Source organism: Herpailurus yagouaroundi, unplaced genomic scaffold (assembly GCF_014898765.1).
Source record: "Herpailurus yagouaroundi ecotype Mexico unplaced genomic scaffold, PumYag 100, whole genome shotgun sequence".
Classification (NCBI taxonomy): Eukaryota; Metazoa; Chordata; class Mammalia; order Carnivora; family Felidae; genus Herpailurus; species Herpailurus yagouaroundi.
In genome coordinates, this window is record NW_024412391.1 from 65367598 (window position 1) to 65374664 (window position 7067).

Genomic DNA, 7067 nt, shown 5'->3' on the forward strand with positions numbered 1-7067 from the left:
CCCATTCATTTATTGATGGACATTTGGGCTGCTTCCAAATTTAGCTATTGTATATAATGCTGCAATAAATGTAAGAGTGCATGCATCCCTTTGAATTAGTATTTTTGCATTTTTTGGGTAAATGCCGAGTAGTGTGATTACTGGATCAAGGGGTAGTTCTATTTTTTAATTTTTTTGAGGAACCTCCAAACTGTTTTCCACAGTGGCTACACCAGTTTTCATTCCTACCAACAGTGCAAGAGGGTTCCTTTTTCTCCACATCTTCACCAACTCTTGTTTCTTGTGTTTCTAATTTAGTCATTCTGACAGTTATAAGGTGATATCTCATTGTAGTTTTGATGTGCATTTCCCCAATGGTTAGTGATGTTGAGCATCATTTTATGTGTCTGCTGGCCATGTGTATGTCTTCCTTCAAGAAATGTCTGTTCATGTCTCCCACCTATTTTTTAACTGGTTTATTTGTTTACTTGGATGCTGAGTTGTATCAGTTCTTTATATATTTTGAATACTAACTTTTTTTTTTAAAGTTTATTTATTTTTGGGACAGAGAGAGACAGAGCATGAACGGGGGAGGGGCAGAGAGAGAGGGAGACACAGAATTGGAAACAGGCTCCAGGCTCTGAGCCATCAGCCCAGAGCCTGACGCGGGGCTCGAACTCACGGACCGCGAGATCGTGACCTGGCTGAAGTTGGACGCTTAACCGACTGCGCCACCCAGGCGCCCCTGAATACTAACTTTTTATTGGATATGTCATTTGCAAATATCTTCTCCCATTCAGTAGGCTGCCTTTTAGTTTTGTTGAATGGATAAGGAAGGTGTGGTATCTATACACAATAAAATATTATTCAGCCATAAAAAAGAATAAAGTCTTAATTTTTTTTTTTTTTTTAGTTTGGAGAGAGAGAGAAAGAGCATGAGTGGGGAAGATGGAAAGAGGGAGAGAGAGAGAATCTCAAGCAGGCTCCATACTCAGGGTGGGGCCCAATGTGGGCCTTGATCTCGTGACGCTGGGATTATGACCTGAGGAGACATCAAGAGTTGGATGCCCAGCCGACTGAGCCACCCAGGCACCCCAATAAGAATGAAATCTTATCATTTGCAACAACATGGATGGAGATAGAGAGCATAATGCTAAGCTAAATAAATCGGAGAAAGGCAAATACCCTATAATTTTGCTCATATGTGGAATTTAAGAAACTAAATGAGTAAAGGACAAAAGAGAGACAGACCAAGAAACAGATTCTTTTCTCCCCCCATCCCCACCAAGAAACAGACTGATGGTTACCAGAGGGGAGTTGGGTGAGGGATCAGTAAAATAACTGATGGGGATTAAAGAGTACACTTATTATGAAGAGCACTGAGTAATGAACAGAATTGTTGAATCACTATACTTCACAGCTGAAACTAATATAACACTGTATGTTAACAATACTGGAATTAAAATTAAAAATTTAATTTAAAAGAAGTAGTTAACACAGCTAATCTACTGAACATCATAGTTTACCCTAGCCTACCTCAAATGTGCACAGAATACTTACATTAGCCTACAGTTGGGCAAAATCATCTAACACAAAGCCTATTTTATAACAAAGTGTTAAATATCTCATGTAACTTATTGAATACTGAAAGTGAAAAACAGAATGGTTGTATGAGTACAGAATGGTACTTATTTCTTAACTCTCTTTCATCATGGCTGAGGGGCTACTTCTAGGGATTCCACAGCACTTCTGGCCTACCCAGGCTAGCCAAGAGAAAGCTGTTAAGTTGGAAAGTTACAGGTACATACATTAGGACAACATTATCTATAACATGAATAGGACATAGCTAGGAGATTTGAGGAGGGCATTAAGAATACTATATGGGGTAACAATATTTTGCAGGATTATTGTGGGGATTAAAAAAAAAAAAGGCTGCCAGTCATTTTGAAATTGGGTGATGCTGCTTGTCTGAGACTCAACATCTAGAATCCTGCTTTGTCCCAGTCACCCTCTGATGACTTGAAGAAGGCCCTATGAATGGAGAATGAGATCAAGCAAGTGCTGTTTTGTCAAAATTCTTTCCATTGCAAAGGACAGAAACCTTATCTACTTAACCTAAACAACAACAACAACAACAACAACAACAACAACAACACAAAACCACAAAAACAAAAACCTTGCTCATGTAACTGAAGCCAGAGAAGACCTAGGTGAAACTAACTTTGAGTTAACTGTGAGGAAGAAAAGTTTAATGAAACAAAACACATTGCATTGTGTTTGGGTTCTAGGGGCAAAAACTGTTTAAAATCATTTCATTAAATTTTTACTTGTAGTAGGAAGAGAACAAAATAGTTAAAACTGTAGTTTCTAGGGTTCAACGCATTAAAAAAAAAAGCTGAGGCTTATTGTTGCATAATTTACACAAACAGATACAATGTAAAACTATCTAATTTTCAGAATTATTATTTTGTGACTTTTTAAATTAGGTAAATAATTTTTCACAAACATTTGAAGCAATAAAATCTTTAAAGTCTTCATTTGTGTAACAGAAAAGTAAACTAGTAACTTTATTTTCACAAAGAAAATTTTTATCTTGTGAAAAGTAAGTTGTTAAACAAAAATGTGTTTCTTTTGGCTTTCTATCTAGCTAACAAATTTTAGTGGTAAGAAGCTAACTTTCATTCTTAAAGAGAAAGTTAATATTTTTTAAAATATTTTTTCCCTAAAGAATGAGAAAGAGCGCCTTCTATTTTTATTTCACGAGTATCAGGATTCTTTGCTTTTCGTTTGACTCAGAGTCTATGTTTTAGCCTCATTTTCTCAGGCTCTTCTCTGTGACAAAGGATGTCACAGAGACATCCTTTTGGTAGCTCATTAAAAAAAAGTTGATTTATTTCTTTGTATCTAGATATTCTAGAAAAGGAATCCAATTAGCTTGGTTTGTACTGAGCCTACATCTTGGACTGATATATTTTAGTGGATTATAAACAAAACAAGTGAGTAGTTTCTTTTATCCCTAACCTTATTTTCAAATTCTGATGATGAAGAAAGACAAATTTAAAGAATACCAGCAAAAGGAAATTTTTCATCCTAAACCTAGAACATAGCATAATCCATCCACTCCTCCCAGGCCAGCCTAAGACATATGTGGTTACTGTTACCACTTACCTCTACAACAAACCCCATTTTCTTTTCCTTCTTGGCATGCTACGAGACTACATTTCTAAACATCCCCTGTGGTTATGTGGGTCTACTGTGATTGAATTCTCACTAATGAAACAGGCAGAAATGATTAAGCTGTTTCCAGACCTAGCTTCTAAACAGACATTCCATTCCCTAACTGGAAGTCCTGTTTTGTAACACAGCTCCTCAACTAGGCATGGCTATTTTGTACTGTTACATAAGTGAGAAACTTACTGAGAGTCTGAGGTTTTGGGGTGTTTTGTTGTAGCAGTTAACCTACCCTAACCATAGGAGTAGCCTAAGCAAGAGCAGATGCAGGACTGTCCTCGTGCCAAAGTCTTGGAAGAGAAATTTGTAAGGGTTTTATGATTCAGTAAATACCCTTACCTTCCTTTTCATTTATATTAGCATTCCTCCTTATTGGCAGAATTAAAGGAGGGATTAGAAAAACTGAGAGGCAGCTGAAACTTTCTCTAGAGTCATCAAAAGAAAGGTGCTTCAATGGGGTGCCTGGGTGGCTCAGTCGGTTGAGTGTCCAACTTCGGCTCAGGTCATGATCTCGCGGTTCATGAGTTCAAGACCAGTGTCAGGCTTTGTGCTTACAGCTAAGAGCCTGGAGCCTGCCTCAGATTCTGTGTCCCCCTCTCTGTCCGCCCCACCCCTGCTTGTGCTCTGTCTCTCTCTTTCAAAAATGAATAAGCATTAAATAAAATAAAAAAAAAGAAAAGTGCTTCACATATAGATGATTAATAAATACCAGCTATTAATAGAGTTCTGTTTAACATTTAAACATTGTAAGCCCTGTTAATCTTTATGACTGTCTATTATGCTCCTTGAGGAAACTATAACTGAATTTTCCACTGTTTACCTTGGCTTATTATCATGTGTAGTATGCATCTATTTTATTATTCTAATTAGAAAACATGGTGAAATAACAGTAAAAGAAGTTTTTAAATAGGAAACAATGTAACAGTGATTAAATCTAGGGGGACTGAGATGACAGTTAACTTTAATTTTCTTTTTGCTCATTTGTATTTTCCACTTTTTTCTCAATGAGTACATGTTACAAAAAGGGTAAAAATGGGGGCACCTGGGTGACTCAGTCAGTTAAGCATCTGACTTCAGCTCAGGTCAAGATCTTGGAGTTCGAGCCCTGCATTGGGCTCTGTGTTGACAGGTCAGAACCTGGAGCCTTCTTCAGATTCTGTCTCCCTCTTTCCGCCCCTCCCCCACTCATCCTCTGTCTGTCTCTCTTGCTCTCTCAAAAATAAATAAAAACATTAAAAGAAATTTTTTTTAAAGAGTAAAAATTAAGTCACATGATCCTATTCTCTTAACATAGCCAATTTAATGTTTGCATGTTATCTTTTACTTTCGAGTTTATAACATATGCATATAGTTTGTTTTACATAATAGCAGTACAGTAAAATACTGGACTTTGGAACCAAACTATTTTGCATCCCTAATTAACTCCTTGGTCTTGTGAAAGTCATTTAATCTGTCCCTTGATTTTCTCTTTTTAAAAAAAATTTTTTTTAATGTTTATTTGCTTTTGAAAGAGAGAGAGCGATCATGAGCAGGGGAGGGGCAGAGAGAGAAGGAGACACAGAATCCAACACAGGCTCCAGGCTCTGAACTGTCAGTATAGGGCCCGACGCAGGCTTGAAATCACAAACTGTGAGACCATGATCTGAGCCGAAGTCGGCTGCTTAACTGACTAAGCCACCCAGGCACCCGTCTTGATTTTCTCTTCTGATAAAAAAATTCCTAAAGTGTCATGCTGTGGTGAAGATTTAGTGTATATAATGGATTAAATGCAAAAAAAAAAAAAAAAAAAAGCAATTTCTAGCACATATGTTTTTGTAATTAGCAACTATTAATATATATTAAAATTTTATATTTCCCCACTTTTCTATATGATCTTCATAATTATATTTTGGTAAGCATTCCATCTGTTGTTTAATGTTCCATTATGAAATATAGTAATAAAGTACAGTTGACCCTTGAACAATGCGAAGTTGGAGCACTGACCCTCCAGGCAGTTGTAAATCTGTATATAACTTTTTTTAATGCTTATATTTTTGGGAGATAGAGACAGAGAGACAGAGCACAAACGGGGGAGAGGCAGAGAGAGGGAGACACAGAATACGAAGCAGGCTCCAGGCTCCATGCTGTCAGCACAGAGCCCGACATGGGGCTCGAACTCACAAACTGTGAGATCATGACCTGAGCCAAAGTCGGACACTTGAATGACTGAGCCACCCAGAAGTCCCTTTATATAACTTTGACTCCCCCAAACCTTAACTACTAATAGCCTACTGTTGAGCAGGAGCCTTACCAATAACATAAACAGTTGAGTAACACATATTTTGTATGTTATAGGTACTATGTATTGTATTCTTACAATAAAGTAAACTAGGAGAAAGTAAAATGTTATTAAGAAAATCCTAAAGAATAGAAAATACATTTTCAGTACTGTATGTATCAAAAAAAATCTATATATAAGTGGACCCACGCAGTTCAAACCCATCTTATTCAAGGATCGTCTTGGTCGAAAAATGTTAGGCAGTTGACATTTAGGTTGCTTCCAATACTTGGCTTTCATAGCCATTGCTGCATTAAACATTTTTTTTTCAAAAATTTTTTGTATTTATTTAAAAAATTTTTTTTAACATTTATTCATTTTTGACATTGAGAGAGAGCATGAGCAGGAGAGGGGCAGAGAGAGAGGGAGACACAGAATCTGAAACAGGCTCCAGGCTCTGAGCTGTCAGCACAGGGCCCGACATGGGGCTTGAACTCATGGAGTGCGAGATCATGACCTGAGCTGAAGTCGGACAATCAACTGACTGAGCCACCCAGGCGCCCCTCAAAATTTTTATTGCAGTAAAATACACAACAAAATTTACTATCTTAGTTATTTTTAAGTATGCTGTTAAATATATTTATAATGTTATGCAATTATCATTATCATCATCTCCATGACTTTTGTCTTACAAAACTGAAACTCTAATTAAACAATAACTCCCCATTTCTCCTTCCCTCCAGTCCCGACAACCACCATTCTTTCTGTCTCTAGGATTCTGACTACACTAAGTACTTCATATAAGTGGAATCATATGTTTTTGTGTTTTTGTGACTCTCTTATTCATTTATAGTTAAAGTAATTACTGATGGAGGATTTAAATTCTGTCCTTGTGCTGTATGTTTTCTATATGCCATATAACATTTTTGACCTTCATTACCTGCCTTGCAGTCTTCTTTTGTGCTTGGCCGATTTTTTTTTTTTTTTTGCAGTGAACTCTTTAAATTCCCTTCTTATTTACTTTCATGTGTATTTCATAGCTATTTTTTCTCTGTGGTTACCATGGGGATTACATTTAACATGCCGAAGTTGTAACACTAATTTGAATTTATGCAACCTTAATTTCAATAACATACAAAACTCTGCTTCTTTACAGCTCTGTCCCTTTGGTTGTTATGTCACAAAATTATACAATGTGTGCCCCAAACATAAACTAATAATTCTTTTAAAGGCATTAATGTCTTAAATATATAGAAAAATATAGAGTTACAAACCAAATTTATAATATGTTAGCTTTTAAAACTGCCTATGTATTGAGGCCAGCATTACCCTGATACCAAAACCAGATAAAGACACTACAAAAAACAGAACTATAGCCAGTATCTATGATGGACATAAGTGCAAAAATCTTCAACAAAATAGTAGCAAATTGAATCCAATAATACATTAAAAAATCATTCACTGTGACCAATTGGGACTTATTCCTGGGATGCAAGGATGTTTCAATATTTGTAAATCAATCAATATGAGGCATCACATCAATAAGAGAAAGAATAAAAATTATATGATGATTTCAATATATGTAGGAAGAGCATTTGAC